At 42.6% G+C, this 24362-nt stretch overlaps 1 long non-coding RNA gene across 1 annotated transcript in view; it reads right to left on the minus strand.

The window, feature by feature from the left end:
- The window catches only part of LOC148150067 (uncharacterized), a 445656-nt gene that overhangs the window by 83111 nt on the left and 338183 nt on the right, over positions 1 to 24362 (minus strand). The window lies entirely within an intron of this gene.

Raw genomic sequence — 24362 nt, forward strand, 5'->3', positions numbered from 1 at the left:
TATGGCCTCTACCATATGCAGGACAAGGGCAGCAGATACAGGGGAACACCACACCCCTCAAATTCCCCTCCAAACCACTCACCATTCTGACTTGGAAATATATCACCTTACCTTCACTGTCACTGGGTCAAAATCCTGGAACTCCCTCCCTAAGGGCATTTATGTACCCCTACAGCCCAAAGAGTGCAGCTCATCAATACTTCTGCAAGAAGGGGTAATAAACGCTGCCTACTAGTGACATCCCCATCACATTAACACATTAAAAAGACAGACAAACCGAAGCATTTCATGATGTTCAGTATTTCTGGCTTGATAGGAATCTCAATATGCTAATGCAAAAAAAATTATACTGTTGAAAATTGTTAATTACTGCTTTTGTATACAAATATTGAGTTTTCATTTGTTGTTTATAACAGTTTTTTAAATATTATGGTATGGTATTTTGAATTCAACATTGTAATTATTTCTCTGTTGACCCTTCCTCCTCCTCAATTCTACATTAGCTGGTAGTCCAGAAAATTGCAAATGATGAAAACGTGAGAATAAATTTAAAATTGTTGAAAATGCCCAGCAAGACTCTTTCACTGACAGAAAATAACAGGATAATATTTCACGTAGTGAGATCTAATGAACGGTCTTATTTACTGAATCACAACAATGACAAGTTTACTCATCTCAACAAGATTATTATCAGCGAAATAACAACACACATATTGTGCTGATTATTAGGTTAAACAATACTGTTTGCATCAAACAACATGAATGATTTGCACTCTCTCTGCTGGAGCAGTCTGTGCTGAGTTGAACGAGTGTGTGGCATTGTGAGATGACTGAGGCAGCAATATTGGAGAAGCTGTAAACTCAACATCGCCATTATAAACCACCAGCCCCCACACACCCATCCCCACCTTCACCCCCACTCTCACCCCCACCCTGACACTCACTGACCCTCTCACCCTCACTGACCCCCTCACCCACCCTCTGAAACTGCAGCAAACTAATTCATAACTCAGATCTGCTTCGTGCTGATATTATCTCAGAATGTTTCTTACCCTTTGCTTCAAGTGGACCATGCAGCCTGCCCTAGACATGTTAGTCAGGTGGGAGGATGGGGAGAAGTTCCCAATAGGAAGAGGCAGATAACCATGTTATAATAAGTTTTAGGGACATGAGGAGGAGGGCATTCATCCTCTCAAGTCTGCTTTGAGAGGCTGAAACCTAAAAATATGCTTCTCCTCTTCCCTGGAACAAAAAAGGGTTGGCACGGTGGCGAGCACTGCTGCCTCACAGCGCAGGGTCCCAGGTTCGATTCCAGCCTTGGGCAACTGTCTGTGTGGAGTTTGCACATTCTCCCCGTGTCTGTGTGGGTTTCCTCCCACAGTCCAAAGATGTGCAGGTCAGGTGTATTGACCATGCTAAATTGCCCGTAGTGTTAGGTGCATTAGTCAGAGGGAGATGGGTCTGGGTGGGTTAGTCTGCAAAGGGTTAGTATGGGCCGAAGGGCCTATTTCTACACTGTAGGGAATCTAAGCTTTGCCTTTTGATAAAATTGTGGCTGATTTGTTTTTGTTCTGAATTCTACATTCCCACCTAACGCCCAAAAATCTTTGCTTTCCTCTTCCTAACAAGAACCTGCCTACCTCTGCCTTACTAATATTCCACTAGCTCACCTCCACCTGCCTTCTGGGGCAGACTGTTCCAGAACCCTCTGGGAGGAAACATTTCTCCACATCACTGTCGTGACAGGGTGAGCCCTAATTTTAAACTTGTACCCCCTAATTCTAGGCCCACCCATAAAGAGAAACTTCCTTTCCACCTCCACATCCACCTCCACAAGACCACTCAGGGTCATATAAACACGATCAAATCACTCCTTATGTTTCCAAACTCCAGTAAAGATAGGCCCTGCCTGAGCGACTTTTCCTCATAAGATGTACGAATGGTTGTTGTGAGGTTATGAGAAAGTCTGGACCAAGACTATGCACAGAACCATGAAGAGAGAGGTTTTTTTATAGGAGTACAGGCCGGTTAAATCACACTTTGTGCCAGGTAAGTTTTAACTCCACCAAACAGAAACATCTCTTTCTTGAATGAGATATATATCCAGTGGAGAAGGGTATTTACATTCTGTAATCCCTGTCTGCTGAACTCTGCATGTGTCAATAACAGAAAGCACCAACAGATCCCCCAGTGTGAGGGTCAGAATTATTGACCCATATGTTTTTAGACCTAAAGCCATTTGTGACCTCCAGCTTGTTCCTTACAGAACATATTGTTTCTTTGTTTGATGCCTGCCCTCAGATAATGACAAATATTTCCAAAGTTTAACATCACAAATTAGAGAATTCAACCCGATACAATTGTATTCTACAGACACCTCTGAATAGCAATGTAGTCACTGATTCCCACAAAATCCAGAATTAACCTGTCCTCACAACTCTCAGCCCTATGTTAAAGCAAATCATTCAGGCTCTTTTGGAGAGAGGTTTTAATCAATGCATCATTATCACTCTTTGTTGGAAGCCCATTCAGCTCATCAATGGATATAATTTTCTTTTTATTAATTGATTAAACCAATTCTAATTCCATCAGCTGTCCATAGAAATAATGATGGCTCTGAATCCTTTCAGTGAAACTCCTGTTTCAGAAAGTGATCATCTCATTGATGATAACAATCAGCGTGGACCTACACTTCTGGTAAATCTACCCCTCCCCCGCCCCAACACCTCTCATTTCATCAAACAGCTACCAAGCAATTCCTGCATTTGAATATGTCATTGATTCCCTCTGCACAATCTACTGATAAACTATAACTTTCCTGCTCTGATGTTTCTGAAAATCTCAGATAAAATAGGATGGTCTATTCAGGGTAAAGGGTACCACTCCCCAGGGGAGAACACTCTGTTTTAGTATGGTTTTTTTTGTTGATTCTTGTATGATTCTATTTCAGATTAGAAGTTCATGAGAAACACATGCGATCCCAGGGATGGGTTATAACATCGGCTGCTCCATAAAGGTGGAGGGTCTGATCACGGATCAAACTTTCTGAAGCAGTATTTAGTTTTGCCAAACCCTTCATCAACCTCAGCCCCTTTAATTTCTCCTCCACATTATTTCTGACCCTTTTACCATTCTTCATCACCTCAGATAGCCCTCACCTCCTCCAATCCCCCATCATGTCCAGCTCCCCTCCCACTGACCACATTAATGCCTGGATGGAGACAAGCCCCATAGCTCAGGGCTGCCTCACGGCCCCAGGCTGTCAGGGGAACAAAGCGAGTGCTCTCTCTGATTAGAGTAGACTCATCCACCCAGCCATAGTAATCCTGATCCAGAGGAGGTGACAAAGCAGGAAATGGGTGAGTGACCTGCTCTGATCTACCAGGATATCCGGCAACCTCCTTTCACTGACAAATGAGGATGAAGTAGTTGGAAGGTGGGTTACTGACTGCATTCAGACTAAGTCTGACAGACCAGTGTATGTGAGAGGAACCCACTGAAACGAGGGGGAGAGGGGGTTAGAATTTCACTTGGTATGTCCATACCTCTGTATGTTGTCATGCACGATAGATGGGTAATGCCTGTTGAGAGAACCAGAACAGCAGCTGGAATGGTCCCCCTCAGAAACCAGCAGAGGGAGGGAGGGTCAGCCATCACAGACCATGGTGAGGCAGATCTGAGCTATCTGTCTGTCTATCCATCTATCTATCTATCTGTCTGTCTCTGTCTCTGTCTCTATCTACAATCAGGTGTACACAGTCTGTTTTGGTGAATCACTTAGTCAGAGAGCTTACTGTCATAGATTTGTATAGCACTGCTGCATTTTTATAGAACTCCAATGAAGAAGGAATTACCATCCCCGGCACAGGTTTGCTTGGTAAGTGTGAGAAACCTTACCCAGAGACTAACTGTCTAACCATTCCAAGACACAGGATATTCTAGTTCAAAGACAGAGGGGAATGAGAAAGATATTCCCTTGACACTAAAATATCCACATCCAGTTTCTTATGTGACAGGAGATAATATAAACATTGCTGCTTCAGGTAAAACACTCTGTAAGAGACAAACTCACACCAGAGTTCCCCAAGGCTTCAGATCACTACATTTGATATATATTTTCACTCGGGCTGTTTATGTGAATGTTTATTTCAATGAATCTAAATCAATCTACTCCCATTCATACTCCTGATGGGTCTGAAAACAGAGAATTAATCTCTTTCTAATTAAGCCTATTAATATTAAACATTTCTACTTGCTTTTGTCTGTCGATAACATGATGATCAGACCGGGGACAGTTTGTTTGGGTTCCATGTGGGCTATCCTGGGTGTGGATTGATGATCAGATTCCCCTTCTTTACTCATTATTCCTATTTTAAAAGGAGACCTTCGCTTTCTCTCAGACCCCAATGACCATATGTTCAAATTAAATCCAACCAGGCCTTCTTGAACTAAAAAGAATTACCTTATTAAATACTAAACATGAGAAGAATTAATTATGCAATACACATACACACAGAAACAAGAGATAAATTCAAAAAGTTCTAAGTTAAAAAAAAGACAAACACATGGCTCAGTGTCTGAGTATTTTATAAAAACTGGATAGTTGAATGTTGCGACCATTGGAGTGGAGGTTACCAGTGTCTTTGACATTGGTAGTTGAACATTCAGTTTAACATTGCTTCATTTTGCAGATTGGTTGAGATTCTGTGGTACTGGTACCTTTTGACCATGGCTGAATTCCAACCCGCAGGGTAAAAAAAGTCTTTTGTTGTCCTTTTTCTATTTGTCTGGTTGTTAGCTAGCTGACTCCTCCTAGTCAGAGCGAGAGGAGTCTTCAGCTGTAATAAAGGGGTGATTAGAGGAGAGTTCTTTAACTGTAACCTTCACAGCATGTTCATGTTTGAACCCAGGCTGGTACACACATGAATACTCTGTCCCACTCGCACACACAAGTACAGTTGAAGTTTTTTTAAAAATTCTGTTCTTGTATATACTTCAAAGGGAAAAAATACAAAAGATTTTTATAATTAGGCCATAATCCATAGGGGAGGTTCACTGATCAAGCGTTATCAGCTCCTCTTTATCTTTGTAGTCACAAAAGGTCAGAGTCCATTCTGTTTTGATTTACCTCGCCCCCATTTTAAACAACTGTTGCTTTAAGTTCCCTTCACACCCATTAGTGTTACAGTCCATGGATCTCGGTTTTTATCACTCACGCTCTCTTGCTCTCTTTCCCTCCCCTCTCTTTCTAGATACCATCTAATTGACATCTACCATTATTGACTGTATCAGCCCTCTTTTAAAAAAAAACACATTTTTAAATTTAAGGATTAAAAGAAAATCTACAGTGCTTTGGATTCTGATCTGAACTTGATATTGATTACTTCTGAAATTTGTGTATTTTTGTTTTCAGGACAAAATCAAACATTTCAAGGACCTCCCATTTTGAAAATGTTCTTGTCCACTAAAGTTATTTTCTCCTCTGTCCCTTGATTTCAAATGTCTTATAAGTTTTGCATTGCTTCGGTCACATTTTGTTACACATTATTCCTTTTATCACGTTTCAAAGAAGGAGAAGAGCTGAATTTTGTCTGAACCTGGCCAAGTGTAATTTTTGGTGAGTTCTGTGGGGGGTTTCTCTCCACGGCTCTTAGTAAGTTATTTCACTCAATATTCTTCAACTCACACACCTCTATAGCACTCTGCTCATTCCATTTTCCTGTTGGTTGTAGGTGGAAGCACTGATCACCACCAGGATCACCTGGCATTCCTGGCAACGTCCCCAACTTTCAGAAGTCCGCTGTACCAGATTGTCGACATCTTCCCTACCTGGTTCATTTTGTTTGTCTAGATATTGTTGGACAGAGGGAAGTTGGCACCTCATTTTGCCAAAGAATTCCTGGATGTCCTGGTGGATGGGAGAGTGTACACAGTCGCTGACTCTGAGCCTGGCTGGAGATGTTAGTGAATGTTGGAGATTTGGTGGAAATGGTGAGCTGGAGTTACCAGCTTACTGCTTTAACGTTCATGTTGGGGAATGTCACCTTCTAGCTTCGACACGTGGATTGGAAAGGTTTACAAGGATATGGGCCAAGTGCAAGGAAATGGGGTTAGTGTGGATGGACATTTTGGTCAGTATGGACTAGTTTAGGACAAAGGGCCTGTCAATGCTGTAGGACTCTATGACAATGAGTGGAAGAATGGGGAAATCGCATTCAGTGGGGTAAATGCATATAATCATGAGGATACTAATGCCCGTTAATGTACATAAATAGGCTTTCACTACTCAATAACAACAATCTCCTCTTATTATTTCATACTTGGTTGGAAACTCTCAACGACTGGAAGATCTTCATTGTCTATCTCATACAATTTTCCTACATTTCTCACCAATGTCTGTGTTGTTCGTGTGCTGGTAAGATTGCATCCAAAGGAAAGGTGATTCCTCCTAGATTCTCCTGAAGGTTGGAAGATGAGGCTAAACCAATTAACTGAGTTAATCTGAGAACAACAGTGCAATGAATCCTTCTTGCCTCAATAAGGGCAGTACACATAGCTGGACAGAAATAACGTTAGTATAATGCAATCATTACTTTTCATTTTGAAACATCATTTATTATTTGGGTATCTTAAATAATATTGTTCATTGCATCACAGTTTAGGATAATTTGTCTCCAAACTGCTTGGAATCTCCTTCATAAATACCAGCGTCAACAAAAAGCATAGACAGTGCCTGCCCTCACCACTATTCTGTACATGTGCTTCTCTCTTTCAATATCACACCCACCTCTCAATCCAATTAACTCAACACACATTGTGCTATTTATGCCTAATGGAGAGGGTCATAGTAAGAGTGCTAAAGATCTCACACAACATAAACAAAGCTCACAATGTCCCCATCCTCGATAATGGGTGAACCGAGCACATCAGTGCAGGAACAAGGCTCTAGCATGTGCATCAATCTTTGTCCAGGAGGTACCGAATTGGAAATCTCTATGGATCTCTCTGGAGGTCTCCAGCATCACCAGATGACCATCTTCACCCAATTCAATTCACTGCAGGTGATATCAGGAAAAGACTGAGGACACTGGACACTTCAAAGGCTAAAGACACTGACAACATTTTGGCAATGGTACTGAAGATTATGCTCCAGAACTAACAAGCGTTCCCTTGAATTTTCTTTTCTTCTACATGGGTGGGGTGGCTTCTGGAACTGGGCATCAATGCAGGAATCTGTCTCGGGATGCTGATCATCTTCTACATAGTTTCATGGGAACATTACCCCGAGCCAAGCTCTTACACACTGGGACCTACCCAGCAATGTTGGAAAATTAAGTTGAGAACTTATGGTGCTAGAATAATCACAACGGGTCAGGCAGCATCCGAGGAGCAAGAGAGTCAACATTTTTGGCAGGACCTTTGCCCACTTCTGATGAAGGGTTGAGGCCCAAAAGGTCAACTCTCTTGCTCCTCAGATGCTGCTTGACTTGTTGTGATTATGCTAGCACAGCACGTTATCGACTCTGACTCTCCAGCATCTGCAGTCCTCATTGTCTCCTAATGTAGAAAATTGCCTATATATGCCCTACACACAAAAATCACGAAAAATCCAATCCGGCCAATTACCACATGAGTGTCTACTTTCAAACATCAGTAAAGTGATGGAAGATGTCATCAACAGTGCTATCAAGCAGCACCTGCTCAGCGTGGGTTTCCTCCGGGTGCTCCGGTTTCCTCCCACAGTCCAAAAATGTGCAGGTTAGGTGAATTGGCCATGGTAAATTGCCCTTAATGTTAAGTGAAGGGGTAAATGTAGAGGAATGGGTCTGGGTGGGTTGCGCTTCGGCGGGTTGGTGTGGACTTGTTGGGCCGAAGGGCCTGTTTCCACATTACACTGTAAGTAATCTAATCCAATCAAACCTGCTCAGTGACGCTCAGTTTGGGTTCTGCCAGGGTCACTCAGCTCTTGACCTCAATACAGTTTTGGTTCAAACATGGACAACAGAGCTGAATTCCAGAGGGAAGGGGAGAGGGACAGCCTTTGCCATCAAGGCTGTATTCGACCAAGTGTAGCACCAGGGAGCCTGAGCAAAACTGGAATCAATGTAAATCAGGGACAAAGCTCCCCCACCAGCTGGAATAAGTAACATGAAGAAAGGCTGGTGTGGTTAGAACATAGAATTTAGAACATTACAGCACAGTACAGGCCCTTTGGCCCTCGATGTTATCCCGAGCTGTGGAACCAATCTGAAGCCTATCTATCCTAAACTCTTTCATTCTCATCCATATGTTTATCCAATGACCATTTAACTGTCCTTAAAGTTAGCGAGTCTACTATCTTTGCAGACAGGCTGTTCTATGCCCCTACTATTCTCTGAGTAAAGAAACTATCTCTGACATCTGTCCTATATCTATCACCCCTCCACCTAAAGCTATGTCCCCTCATGCTAGCCATCACCATCCGAGGAAAAAGGCTCTCACTGTCCACTCTATCTAGCCCTCTGATTATCTTATATGTCTCAATTACGTCACCTCTCAACCTTCTTCTCTCCAACAAAAACAGCCTCAGTCCCTCATACTTTCCTCACAAGACCTTCCCTCCATACCAGGCAACATCCTAGTAAATCTCTGAACCCTTTCCATGCTTCCACATCCTTCCTATAATGCAGTGACCAGAACCATACGCAATACTCCAAGTGCAGCCGCACCAGAGTTTTGTACAGCTGCAGCATAACCTCATGGTTCTAAAACTCAATCCCTTGAACAATAAAAGTTAACACACCGTATGCCTTCTTAACAACCCTCTCAATCTCGGTGGCAACTTTCAGGGATCTGTGTACCTGGACACCGAGATCTCTCTGCTCAACTACACAACCAAGAATTTTGCCATTAGCCCAGTACTTTGCATTCCTGTTACTCCGACCAAAGTGAATCCCCTCACACTTTTCCACATTAAACTCCATTTACCGCCTCTCAGCCCAACTCTGCAGCTTATCTATGTCCCTCTGTAACCTGCAACATCCTTCTGCACTGTCCACAACTCTACCAACCTTAGTGTCATCCGCAAATTTACTAATCCATCCTGCTATGCTCTCATCCAGGTCATTTATAAAAATGACAAACAGCAGTGGCCCCAAAACAGATCCTTGTGGTACACCATTGGTAACTGAGCTCCAGGATGAACATTTCCCATCAACCACTACCCTCTGTCTTCTTTCAGCTAGCCAATTTCTGATCCAAACTGCTAAATCACCCTCAATCCCATGCCTCTGTATTTTCTGTAATAGCCTACTGTGGGGAACCTTATCAAACACCTTACTGAAATCCATGTACACCACATCAACCACTTTACCCTCATCCACCTGCTTGGTCACCAGCTCAAAGAACTCAATAAAGTTTGTGAGGCACGACCTACCCTTCACAAAACCGTGTTGACTATCCCTAATAAACTAATTCCTCTCTAGATGATTATAAATCCTATCTTTTATAACTTTTTCCAACACCTTACTCATAACCAAAGTAAGGCTCACTGGTCTATGATTACCAGGGTTGTCTCTACTCCCCTTCTGGGACAACATTTGCTATCCTCCAGTCTTCTGGCACTATTCCTGTTACAATGACATCATAAAGATCAAAGCCAAAGGCTCTGCAATCTCCTCCCTGGCTTCCCAGAGAATCCCAGGATAAATCCCATCTGGCCCAGGGGACTTATCTATTTTCACTCTTTCCAGAATTGCTAACACCTTCTCCTTGTGAACCTCAATCCCATCTAGTCTAGTAGCCTGTATCTCAGTAATTCTCCTCGACAGTGTTGTCTTATTATTAGATGTAAATGACCTCAGCCCAAGGGCATCACTACAGCAGGTCCTCAGGTCCTAGATCTCAGCCTCAGTTTCTTAACCTAACAATCTTCAGTTATTTAATCAATAACCTTCCCTCCATCTTGAGATCGGAAATGGGAATGTTTGCTGATAATTGAAAAACATTCAGCACAACTTGCAGCTTCTTAAGTACTGAAGCTGTCCATGCCCACATGTAGCAAGACTTGGACAACATCCAGACTTGTGCTAACGTGTGGTAAGTTACGTTTGTGCCACAGAAGTACCATTTCCAATAAGAGAGAATCTAATCCTCACCCCTTGACATTCATTAGCATTACTATTACTGAATCCCTCCACTATCAACATCTTGGGACTACCATCCAATTAGAAGCTGTACTTTCCTTATACTCATTTGATTGACATCATGTCCACAAACATCCACTCCCTCCACCTTTGACACTCAGTCGCTGCAATGTGTACTCTCCACATGATGTTCTGCAAAAATTCACTAAAGTATCTTCGATATCACCTTCCAAACACATGACCGCTTCCATCTAAAAGGACAAGGGCATCAAATGCATGCAAGACCACGCCTATTCACACAACATCCTAACTAACCATTGTTCCTTCACTGTTGCAGAGTCAAAATCCTGAAACTTCTTTTTTAACAGCACGGTGGGCATTCCTGCACTCACTGCCATCTTTTTCAGGGCAATTATGAATGGACAATAAATGCCCAGCCACAACACCTACATCCCATGGAAGAAAGTAACGTTTCTCACACTCAGACGTTAGTGTGTCACTTTTGTATAACTCCTTAAAATAAAATGTACAACACTCTGGGCTGCAGAAGTAACACCACCAGTGGTAGATAATTAGCATACAAAGACAGCAAAGTTTGTGTTGACATTGTTGCCATAACAGTATAGATTTGTGGGCAGCAAATATTCAGTCAGCACATAAACCCTCCAATGGCAAGTATTCATCTGAAAATCACTTTTGAATAACGTTTGCGGCTTGTCTTATACGCCGCTGATTTCTATTTTACAAGTAGAATTTGGCCATTTATTTATCTTGGCTAAAACCACCAAATAAATAGTGATAAATGTCACAAAAATGCAACACTGGTAGTGTCAAGAGAAACTTCCAAGTCTTTTTCTTAAATTCATTTTCCAGTTGTAAATTATTGTTAATTATGTTGCAGATAAAATATAATCTGAAAAGAACAGTTCATATTTCAGAAAATCAAACTACAACTCAGCTTTCATTTTATCTCAGTCGAATGAACATTTTAATATTTTTGTATCTTTATCCAGAAAAAAAACAACAGAAGTCTGCATGGTTTCTGCCTCTGAGAAATATATAAATCAATTGGCTAATCTATTGTTGCAGTAAGTTTGGTCTAGTGATACATTATAGATAGCCTGTGAAAAGATAATTACACCCACCATTAGAAAGTAGTCTTGCTGCTTGTTTCCCTGTATCTGAATGCAGGATAGATTTCTCCAGTACAAACTAATGTAAGATTGGTTAGAAGAGTACTGTGAGGCTACAAGATACAATACCGGAAATATTATTTTTAGTTTATACTTTGTAAACTACAAAAACGTTTAGAAAAATATACTGATTTGTTAATCGAAACAGCAGATCAGTCAAGCATCTTTTGTCCTCACAATGCTGCTGTGCATTGGGTGGCAGTATCCTACCTTCCGGACTGGATTACAATCTCATCGTTGGGCTCCCCGTACCCGCACGTAAGTATTCACCATAAACCCATTCTCAACAAGGCTGGTTCATTATGACTCTTGCTTCTTTATCTAAGGAAGGATGTGCTGGGATTGGATGGGGGAGGGGCGAAGGGGTGGGGGGGGGGGAGTAGAGAGGAGGTCTACAAGAAAAATCCTGGGGATGAAGAGCTTGTCATATGAGGAGCAATTGAAGATGCTAGCTCTATACCCGATGGAGTTTAGAAGGATGAGAGGAACCTAATTGAAACTTATAGAATACTGAGAGGCCTGGCTAGAGTGGATGTGGAGAAAACATTTCCACGAGAGGGAGGGACTAAGACCTAAGGGCATGGCTTCAGGGTGAACTGAGATGAGGAGGAATTTCTTCAGCCAGAGGATGGGGAATCTGTGGAACTCATTGCCGCAGAGGGCTGTGGAGGCCAAGTCATTGAGAGTCTTTAAGACAGATAAGGTCTTGGGTAGTAGGGAGATCAAGGATTGCAGCGAGAAGGAAGAAAAGGATTGAAAAACATATCAGGCATGGTTGAATGGCGGAGCAGACTCGATGGGCTGAGTGGCCTAATTCTGCTCCTATATCGTATGATCTTATTAATCTGAGATAAGACCCCACCCCTTCTGAGCAGCAATTTCTGCCTCATCAAGCTGCTGGCCAATCAGATCCCTCTGCATTTTGGAATTCTGCAGTGATTATTCATTTAAGTAATACACAATTTCTCTATATTCTTAATATCAAAGTGAACAACTTCACATTTTCCCACATTATACTCCATCTTCCAGACTTTTACACACTCCCAGAACTTATGTATATTAGAACATAGAACATTATAGCACAGTACAGGCCCTTCGGCCCTCGATGTTGCGCCGACCTGTCATACAAATCTGAAGCCCATCCCACCTACACTATTCCATGTACGTCCATACGCTTGTCCAATGACGACTTAAATGTCCTTAAAGTTGGCAAATCTACTACCATTGCAGACAAAGCATTCCATACCCTTACTACTCTCTGAGTAAAAAAACTACCTCTGACATCTGTCCTATATCTATCACCCCTCAATTTAAAGCTATGCCCCCTCGTGCTCGCCATCCCCATACTTGGAAAAAGGCTCTCCCTGTCCACCCTATCTAACCCTCTGATTATTTTAAATGTCTCTATTAAGTCACCTCTCAACCTTCTTCTCTCTAACGAAAACAGCCTCAAGTCCCTCAGCCTTTCCTCGTAAGACCTTCCCTACATACCAGGCAACATCCTAGTAAATCTCCTCTGCACCCTTTCCAAAGCTTCCACATCCTTCTTATAATGCGGTGACCAGAACTGTACAGAATACTCCAAGTGCGGCCGCACCAGAGTTTTGTACAGCTGCAGCATAACCTCATGGTTCCGGAACTCAATCCCTCGATTAATAAAAGCCAAAACACTGTATGCCTTCTTAACAACCCTGTCAACCTGCGTGGCAACTTTCAAGGATCTGTGTACATGGACACTGAGATCTCTCTGTTCATCTACACTACCAAGAATCTTACCATTAGCCCAGTACTTTGCATTCCGGTTACTCCGACCAAAGTGAATCACCTCACACTTGTCCCCATTAAACTCCATTTGCCACCTCTCAGCCCAGCTCTGCAGCTTATCTATGTAAATTGTTCTACATACTCGTTGATGACCTCTTTGAACATACTTTCCTATAAATTTCCTTTATTATGCCACCCGTTGCTAAGTTAGGGAACTGGCACTGCCAGATCAACGGAAAAATGACCCAACTCACAAAGAGAAACAACCTCTCCACATCTACCTGTCCCGTTCCCTAAACATCTTGTATATTTCACTCATTCTTTCAAACTCCAAAATATATGGCTAAAATAATTTCAGCCATACATCCCTATCATCATTCAACAGATGTCCCCCATCCAAAAGATGTAACAAAGGAAGCTTATAACGGCAGCCAACTGAATTCAATGGTTCATTCTAATTGTAAACTTCTTTTTAATAAATCAGAAACATGGTACTGAAAAGGCTGTGCTGTATTTGGTTTTAAATTGTTCTTTTGGCACATAGCCTGCCTCAATCAGCTGGAAGAGGCTGTGTTCTTGAAGAAAAATTTGAGTAAGAACCAATTACCATCAGCATTATGTTTACCTTTGTAGTTGAAACTAAAATCATTTAATCACATCCAACAGATGTTTTCTTTATTTTACAGTAATACAAATGAGCACAATGGCAGCTAGTTATGCTCCTCTCCATTGTTCATGTTATGATGTACTAACTGATCAGCATATCCCAACACAAAAGCAAAAACAGAAAGGTCAAATTATACATATGCAGGCAATTTGATTTAGTCTAGACTGGGAATTGCTTTGTTTTCAGTTCTCATTTCAGGCTTGAACTACACATGTCCCTTTCTGTTAATGTGACTGTCATCTTTTACATGTAACAGCAGCAACCATGTCATGTGGGCAGCACAGAATGTTAAACCGTTAGTCAAGATGTTCATCCCGAGCTCCCTTTAATAGTGATGTAGGAATGAGCTAATCGTAAAAAAAGGCCTTTTGGGTCTGTACAAAAAAACAGTTATAGAATATGTACATTTCTAAAAACATTTTTCCCAAGAATTGTCCCCTTCATTCTCCCTTTCTTCTCTCCCTGAGACAGTAACTTCACTTGGTGTAGAATTTCACAGATACTAGTCATCCACTGGTATCTGACACAATTACTCAATCTTCAGTCTCAAAAGCAAAGGTCTGTTCAATAGCTAATTGAGCTCTCAGCTAATACCCAGTTTCCTGGGAAAGTCTTTCCCTATGGAGTGATCTGCACCATCTCCTTCCTGTCACAGCAAGCGCTTAGTGCACGTAATTGCTTGGCCTGCATCAGGCTATCATGGTTAATTCCAATAATGTCCCGAACCCGTGATTTCTGGTCTCTAGTTGTTCTAACAGCCTGCAGCATGGAACATATCGTGGTGACTGTGGAGCTTTGGACTATAGATTTGAACAGGGGAGAGTAAAGGCTTAAAACTCAAAAATGTAAATAGTCAGTCTGCATAAGTCATAACAACAGAGGTGGCATGCTAGCAGACTCTAGAGAGAAATGTTTCTGTGTACAGTTCCATGTAAAGCTTTAGTGGTGTCAATAATATGGAGAATGCGGAATGAAAATGTAATCTTACCAACAGCATAGACTCCATTATCTCTCCATACCCTACAAAATGTCCAACCTCTTGTAAGACCCAACGGAGACAGGGAGCGACTGAGCCTACAGAAAACCATAGGAACAGGAGGAGGCCATTCAGCCTTGAGCCTATCCCACCATTCAATGAGATCATGGCTGATCTGTGGCATAACTTCTTATACCTTAGCCCATTCTCCTTAACACTTCGTTCAACAACAATTTATCACTCTCAGGATTAAAGTTAATAACTGATCCAACATCCACTGCCATTTGTGGAAGAGATTTCCAAATCCCTCTCACCCTTTGTGTGTGGACGCAATTCATAACATCTCTCCTGAACGGTCTGACCCTAATTATCAGATGATGCCCCTCGTTCTAGAATCCCCACCAGGGTAAATATTTATTTTTATGTACCCTGTCTTTTCCTATTAATATCTTGAAGACTTTGATCAGATCACCCCTTAACCTTCTAAATTCTAGACAAAACAGACCTAGCTTATATAATCTGTTCTTTAACTTAACCCCTGGAGAAATAGTCCAGTGACTGGAAGAACAGTTTTAAGCAGAGAGAGTGTAGATATGAGGCAGTGGATCTGCCATTCAGATATTTTAAAGATTTTCCTGTAAATTTCCTGCTCGCACACACTCTGTCTGGTAGACTACTGCGTGTTCACCAGGAAACTTGCTTGTCCAGAGCACAGTTTCACTTGCTGGGTAGAGAAATCAGTGGGTTCAGGGTAAAATAGAGCCAGACAGGGCAGGTGATAGTGACCAGGGTTGGGGGTGGGGGGGAGGTAGTGGTGGGGGTGCTGGGCAGTATGACAGTAAGAGTCAGGGGAGCAGCCAATTGCAGAGACGTTTAGAGAGTAGTTTGTTAAAACCCTCCTCCTAGCTCTCAGGCTCGCATGCTTCTCTCCTTTCAGCTGCCAGGATTCCAAAGCTTAGGAAACCTGGCCCAGTGTGTTGGGAAAGAAAATCACTGTTAAAATAAAAGCCTGCATCTTGATAACAGCATTGGGATGGCACGGTGACTCAGTGGTTAGCACTGCTATCTCACAGCACCAGGGATGCATGTCTTATTCCTACCTCGGGGGACTGTCTGTGTGGAGTTTGCACATTCTCCCCGTGTCTGTGTGGGTTTCCTCCAGGTGCTCCGGTTTCCTCCCACAGTCCAAAGATGTGCAAGGTAGGTGGATTGGCCATGCTAAATTGCCCACAGTGTCCAGGAATGTGTAGTTCAGTCATGGGGAAGTAGGGGAATGGGTATGGATGGGATGCTCCTCAGAGGGTCAATGTGGATCTGTCAGGCTGAATGATCTGCTTCCACGCTGTAGGGATTCTGTTCTATTCAAATTTCCAACCAGTTTCCTCACCGACTGGTCACCTGCCTCTATCCAGTTTTGTTTCAAATAGAAGTGGACAAATTTGAAATGGGTTCTGGGGAAGGATCACCAGACCCAAAACATTAACTCCAATTTCTCTCCACAGATGCTGCCAGACCTACTGAGTTTTTCCAGCAATTTCTGTTTTGTTTGCATTTGAAAAGGGCTGTGTTCCTTTTCCAGATTTTGAGTCTCTCCAATTCTCATTTGTAACATGAGATTTTAAGTTGCTAAGTTACTCCTGTAACTTTAACTCAAGTGAACTAAGAGATCCCAGTATCCTTGCTGCTATCTCTCCACCTTGCCTTCGTCTCTCCTCTTCAACCAAAGGCAGCTGTTGAGATTTCATTCCTTTGTGGAGTCTGTGTATTTGTTTAATTTCAAACTGAATAATTGAAGGCAGCCATACATCTCCAATTCAGTCTCTGACAGAGACTGAATCAAATTTGGGTGATTGGCTCAAATTCATACTTTAACTGCCACTTTACCTGAATACAATACTATTCCGATCAGGTGAGGAGAGATCACAGCTCCTTCATTTTAACCCAGTCACATCAGATCACTTTTAAGATGTTAGCTATCACCCTTCATTTAAATGTATTTAACAAGACCAAAAATAAACAAACACTGATTTTAATTTTTTATTAAGTGAAAGTGAATGTTTTATTACTTATTATTTAAAAAATATTGTGACATTAAGTACATGCACAAATTCAGTTAATGAGCTTATAAAGACAGGGCAGGGTGTCTAATGCAGAAAGGGAGGTCAAGGTAAATGCAATTCAGACTCCCTTGAGTTGCCAGAATGGAAAGACCTGACTCCAATTGTGCACAAGTTGCACCATTTCTTTAGCAGTGACAAAGTTTGCAGATCTTGGCTCCTCAATGTGTCTTGCTTTTTCTTCAGGCTGCTGTTTCACCATCGCTGGTTTCTGTAATGGAGAGAGACTTGAGTGAACTAAGAGATCCCAGTATCCTTGCTGCTATCTCTCCACCTTGCCTTCGTCTCTCCTCTTCAACCAAAGGCAGCTGTTGAGATTTCATTCCTTTGTGGAGTCTGTGTATTTGTTTAATTTCAAACTGAATAATTGAAGGGAGCCATTCATCTCCAATAGTACATCTGTTACGTAAGTCTGAGTAATACAAGAGATGGAAATATCTTGGTGCCTCATTAGTCTTCAGTGCCTCTTGTTTAAAATGATAATTCTAACGCAGTTGGTTTTATACATTCCATGTTGGTTACCTGAGCTTGTCAGGTATTCACAGGTGTCAGTTTAGTTGAGCAATGTCCTCATTAAAACCATCTTTGTCCATGAAAGCTTCAAATGTTAAAGTTAAATGTTGAAAGTTGAATACTGAGAGTCTATTTTCACTACAGTTGGAACAATACCTACTTTTGATACTAAAGCAAGGTTCCACTGATAATTTTTGGTGGATGGAGAACAGATGATTTGATTTATCGTAGTCACATGTGCCTAAGTAGAGTGAAAAACTTTGTTTTGTGAGCAGTACAAGCAGATCATAGCAAATAAGGAGATACAGATCACAGGATGCTCAGACAGAGTAAGGCACACAGGGTTACATGCACAGGTGTGTAAAGCAAGATCAACATTATTTGAGGTTAGAGAGGTCCATTCATCAGCCTAGTAACAGTGGGGAAGAAGCTGTCCCTGAACCTCTTGGTGCATGTGTTCTGGCTGCTGTATCTTCTGCCTGGTGGAGGAGGTTTTTGGAGAGTATTTCTGGGATGGGAGGGGTCTTTGATGAAGTTTGCAGCCTTCCTGCAGCTTGTAAACAGAATCCATCGATGGGAGGTTAGCGTCTGTGATGGTCTGGGCTGCGGCACACCACCTTCTGCTGTGAGCCAGGAACTTTCTAAGTAAATGGTAGGGCGACAGATGCAGCTTATCCAAATATATTATGCAAATAGACATTTCCATCAGGCTGAAGAGTAGGTTTTTATAGTAAGGACCCTAACCCAAAAATTAAGAACAGACTAATGTGACTCCTTATTTCCTTCTTCACCCAGTATCTTTGCAAGAATACAGATTAGAACTAAACAATTCCTGTTTATGTCAAAGATCGGGAACATTTTAATCCATAGCTCACCTCATTCGAAGAGTGATACATTCCCAGGATTTTCCTCCTGTCCCCATTGTTCTTGTCAGATATCTGAAAATAAAACAGATTAAATGGCTCCATTTGATGACCACTTGGAATGTCTTGCAAAGCAAAATATAATGGTAACATTTTAAGTGCAAAGGTCACATTAGTATTGAAAGATCCAGCTTGTGTCTTTTTAAAAGTGAAAGACAAACAACATAAAAGAGCAGGAAGATACTCTGCTGGGTGTAAGTGAGGCCCATTGCTGTCTTTGTTGTAATCTGTATGATCTCAAATCCTGTGTCGTGCCCCACCAGGAAGCGAAAAAGGATTGTGGTTTATAATCTTTCTGTAAATTAAGAGTCCACAGACTTGCCACAAAAAGAGGGTTTAAGGAAGTTTGGATCGAAGAGTGAGGCTTCAGCTCAGGAATCTTTGACAAGAAGGTTGAGTGAAGTGATTACGCCACAGTTGAAGAGGGTGAAGACATGACTGCCAAGCTGGTTCAGTGCGCTACGTGCTTGATGTGGGAGGTCAACGACTCTGGTGTGTCTGGCTCGTATAAGTGTGGAAAGTGTGTGCACGTTCAGCTACTGACAGAGCCTATCGCAGCACTGATGAAAGAACTCGAGGACCTTAGGCTCATCCGAGAGAACGAGATCTTTCTGGACAAGATCTTCAGCGAGGTTATTACACCAATCGTACCAGAAGAAAGCAGAAGAAAGCAGACGATCAGGAAGGCAGAGAGGAGACAGGTGCAAGAGACCCCCAGGGGAAGTACCTGTCAGGAACAAGTTGAAGCTTTTGGAAACAGTAGAGACAGATGACACTGCCAGTCCGCGAGGCGGCCAGGTCTGTCAATCAAAGGTGGGCGTGGAGACAGAGCGGAAGAGTCAGAAATCGCACAGAGCCGTGGTAATAGGGGACTCCATAGTGAGAGGAACTGACCGGGGTTTTTGTGGCAGCAGATGGGACTTAAGGATGGTGCGTTGCCTTCCTGGTGCCAGGGTTAAAGACATCACAGACAGAGTGCAGGAAATCCTCAAGGACGAAGGTGAAGAGCCAGAGGTGGTGGTACATGTCGGCACAAACGAAGAAGAGGAGGAACATACTACAGCGGGACTTCGGAGAACTAGGAAGAAGGCTGAAAAGCAGGACGTCCAAGGTGGTTATCTCCGGTTTGCCTCCAGTTCCTCGGGCTGGTCAGCCAGAAACAGGGAGATAACGGACTTGAATGTGTGGCTGGGGAACTGGTGCAGGAAGCAAGGATTTAAATTCTTGGACCACTGGGGTATGTTTTGTGGTAAGCATAAATTCTACAAGAGAGATGGTTTGCACCTTAATAGGTTGGGGACCAACATTCTGGCAGGCAGGTTTGCTACTGCAACACAACTATGTTTAAACGAAGTAGCAGGGGGGAGGGGACAAACTGGATGTTTAAGAAGGAAATTGGAGGGAAAGTTAGAACAAGGGAAGTCAAGAAAGACAACTGTATCAATGAGGCAGAAAACTCAAAGGGATCATGCTGTAAGGTTGAGTGAAAAAGGAGTTGATGGGAAGGGTGAGGGCAGTAACAAATTAAAAATACTATACATGAATGCACAAAGCATTAGACATAAGATGGATGAGCTTGAGGCTCTTTTGGAAATTGGCAGATACGATATTGTGGGGATAACGGAGACATGGCTTCAAATGGACAGGGCCTGGGAAATGAATATTCAAGGGTACACGTGCTATCGTAAGGACAGACTGACGGGCAGGGGGGGTGGGGTGGCCATGTTGGTAAGGGACGATATTCAGTTTCTTGTGCGGGGGGACCTAGAATCAGGGGATGTAGAGTCAGTGTGGATAGAGCTGCGAAATACTAAGGGTAAAAAGACCCTCTTGGAAGTTATCTACAGGCCCCCAAACAGTAGTCTGGATGTCGGATGTAAGTTGAATCAGGAGCTGAAATTGGCCTGTCGCAAAGATGTTACTACAGTTGTTATGGGGGATTTTAACATGCAGGTAGACTGGGAGAATCAGGATGGTATTGGACCTCAAGAAAGAGACTTTGTGGAGTGCCTCAGAGATGGATTCTTAGAGCAGCTGGTGCTGGAGCCGACCAGGGAGAAGGTAATTCTGGATCTGGTATTGTGTAACGAACCAGAATTGATCAGAGACCTCGAAGTGAAGGAGCCATTGGGAAGTAGTGACCATAATACAATAAGCTTCAATCTGCAATTTGAGAGGGAGAGGGTACAATCGGAAGTGACAATATTTCTGTTGAATAAAGGGAACTATGGAGCTATGAGGGAGGAGCTGGCCAAAGTTCAATGGTGCAATACCTTAGCAGGGATGACCGTGGAGGAACAATGGCGGATATTTCTGTGTATAATGCAGAAGTTGCAGGATCAGTTCCTTCCTAAAAGGAAGAAAGATCCCAGGAGGTGGCATGGGCGGCCGTGGCTGATGAGGGAAGTTAAGAAACATATAAAGTTAAAAGAGAAAAAGTATAACATAGCAAAGATAAGTGGGAAAACTGAGGACTGGGAAGCTTTTAAAGAGCAACAGAGGATTACTAAGAAGGAAATACGCAGAGGAAAAATGAGGTACAAAGGTAAACTGGCCAATAATATAAAGGAGGATAGTAAAAGCTTTTTTAGGTATGTGCAAGGCAAAAAAATGGTTAAGACTAAAATTGGGCCCTTGAAGACAGAAACAGGGGAATATATTACGGGGAACAAAGAAATGGCAGAAGAATTAAATGGGTAGTTCAGATCTGTGTTCACTGGGGAAGACACAAGCAATCTCCCTGAGGTAACAGTGGCTGAAGGACCTGAACTTAAGGGAATTTATATTTGCCAGGATTTGGTGTTGGAGAGACTGTTAGGTCTGAAGGTTGATAAGTCTCCGGGGCCTGATGGTCTACATCCCAGGGTACTGAAGGAGGTGGCTCGGGAAATCGTGGATGCGTTGGTGATTATTTTCCAGAGTTCAATAGATTCGGGGTCGGTTCCTGAGGATTGGAGGGTGGCTAATGTTATACCACTTTTTAAGAAAGGTGGGAGAGAGAAAGCAGGAAATTATAGACCAGTTAATCTGACCTCAGTGGTGGGAAAGATGCTGGAGTCTATTATAAAAGATGAAATTACGGCACATTTGGATAGTAGTAACAGGATAGGACAGAGTCAGCATGGATTTATGCAGGGGAAATCATGCTTGACTAATCCTCTGGAATTTTTTGAGGATGTAACTCTGAAGATGGACGAGGGAGATCCAGTAGATGTAGTGTACCTGGACTTTCAGAAAGCTTTTGATAAAGTCCCACATAGGAGGTTAGTGAGCAAATTTAGGGCGCATGGTATTGGGGGCAAAGTACTAGATTGGATTGAAAGTTGGTTGGCTAATAGCAAACAAAGGGTAGTGATAAATGGCTCCATTTTGAAATGGCAGGCAGTGACCAGTGGGGTACCGCAGGGATCCGTGCTGGGACCGCAGCTTTTTACGATATATGTTAATGATATAGAAGATGGTATCAGCAATAACATTAGCAAATTTGCTGATGACACAAAGCTGGGTGGCAGGGTGAAATGTGATGAGGATGTTAGGAGATTACAGGGTGACCTGGACAGGTTAGGTGAGTGGGCAGATGCATGGCAGATGCAGTTTAATGTGGATAAATGTATGGTTATCCACTTTGGTGGCAAGAACAGGAAGGCAGATTACTACCTCAATGGAATCAATTTAGGTGAAGGGGCAGTACAGAGAGATCTGGGTGTTCTTGTACACCAGCCAATGAAGGAAAGCATGCAGGTACAGCAGGTAGTGAAGAAGACTAATAGCATGCTGGCCTTCATAACAAGAGGAATTGAGTATAGAAGCAAAGAGGTGCTTCTGCAGCTGTACAGGGCCCTGGTGAGACCACACCTGGAGTACTGTGTGCAGTTCTGGTCTCCAAATTTGAGGAAAGACATTCTGGCTTTCGAGGGAGTACAGCGTAGGTTCACGAGGTCAATTCCTGGAATGGCGGGATTACCTTACACGGAAAGACTGAAGCGACTGGGCTTGTATACCCTTGAGATTAGAAGACAGAGGGGATCTGATTGAGACATATAAGATTATTAAAGGATTCGACTCTCTGGAGGCAGGAAACATGTTTCCGCTGATGGGTGAGTGCCGAACCAGAGGACACAGCTTAAAAATACGGGGTAGACCATTTAGGACAGAGATGAGGAGAAACTTCTTCACCCAGAGAGTGGTGGCTGTGTGGAATGCTCTGCCCCAGAGGGCAGTGGAGGCCCAGTCTCTGGATTCATTTAAGAAAGAGTTGGATAGAGCTCTCAAGGATAGTGGAATCAAGGGTTATGGAGATAAGGCAGGAACAGGATACTGATTAAGGATGATCAGCCATGATCATATTGAATGGTGGTGCAGGCTCGAAGGGCTGAATGGCCTACTCCTGCACCTATTGTCTATTGTCTATTGGATTTGCATTCTCCAGTTATGTTCCATCTTAATATGATCAGGAGGACAGCTTTGAGATGCTGGAATATGAAAGAACACATGCACAATGGTAGAGACATACCCAATGCAGTGGACAGCCTGTGTGCTCACAAGTAACTATCATCACAGCTGGTGATTTGAGTTTTGATGCCCTTGGAATACATGGCAAGGCAATTACTTGAATATTCCAATCTGAATATACACCTGAGAAATTGTGGATCGATACAAGTTGTTTTGAGAGAATTGTAAGTTTATTTACGAACTTGGCTGGCTTAGCAACAAATGTAGATCAGACCCTGATGGCAAACAATTACCATTGACCTTATAAATGGTTTTCTCAAGTGCACTTATTTGTGAGATTTATTCTAGAATGCAGAATGTAACATTCCCTCTCATAGCCCCATTGCAGGCTGAGAATTACTTTCCTGAGGGGTCATGCACCAGCAGCAGTTCTGTGTGAGACCCAAATGAGATTCTGTGAAGGAAAGGGACAAACACAGATGGTTTGGTGTTGATATCATCCTGATGTGACACAACTCAGCTACTGTGATGCAGTATGGAGATCCCTGCAACAAATTAGTCACTTGTTTTGCAGCTGGGTCCTCCCAAAGCATCGTTTAAAAAGACAAAGCAGCTAAATCGCAGACAAGGTAATGTTTCAGAATTGTTTCTGTTGCAATATATCTAGAAGCACTGTTGGGTGTTTGAAAGGAAGTTGTGATGAATTCCCGGCTTTGTCAGGGACTGATGCTACAACCTGACAAGGTCAACAGGATCCCTTGGACATTCAGCCATGGCTATAATTGTATGTGTGCTGTTCTGCTGGCACATGCTGGAAATCTGAATGAATAAACAAAGAAGGGATAGGATGAGGCCATTCAGCCCCTCAGCATGGAAGCAGCATGGCTTGTGTTCTGCAGCCTGGCGGGCACTGACTCAGTGAGAAAGGACGATAACTTAAGCACTTAAAGCACTTTGTATTCTCATTCTTGACTTTTAAAACCCTGTATCCCCATGCTAGTTGTTTTTAAACAACTATTTCCATTCTGTAACAACACTTCAAGGATCTGTACCTAGGTACCCAGTACCTAAGATGATGCCGAGAGGTGACATTACAAACTTTTCATTACACACATTCCAGTGCATGTGACAATAAAGGTTATTCATTCAAACCTGTTCCACCATTTACAGTGGTTCTGGTGTAAGCTTTCTGCCTACTCTTGAACACAGTTACCATTCTCTTACCAAGAATCAGTCTACTTGCACGTTAAAAATACTCAAAGATTCTGCTTTCGCCACTTTTTCAAGAAGAGAGTCATAGAGTCAGACAGCATGAAAACAGACCCAACAGTCCAACTCGTCCATGCTGGCCAGGTTTCCCAAACTAAACTTGTCCCAACTGCCTGCATATCCCTCTAAACATTTCTTATTCACGTACCTGTCCAGATGTCTGTTAAATGCTGTAACTGTACCTGCATCCCCCACTTCCTCTGGCAGTTCATTCCACACACAAACAACCCTCTGTGTGAAAAAGTTACCCTTCAGGTTTCATTTTAATCTTCCTCTGCTCACCTTAAAGTCTTGAACTCCCCCACACTAGGGAAAAGACAACTGCCTTTCGCTTTATCCATGCCCCTCCTGATTTTATAAACCT

Source organism: Chiloscyllium plagiosum, unplaced genomic scaffold, assembly GCF_037043375.1.
Source record: "Chiloscyllium plagiosum isolate Xiang-an unplaced genomic scaffold, Cpla_swu_hap1 HiC_scaffold_4, whole genome shotgun sequence".
NCBI lineage: Eukaryota > Metazoa > Chordata > Chondrichthyes > Orectolobiformes > Hemiscylliidae > Chiloscyllium > Chiloscyllium plagiosum.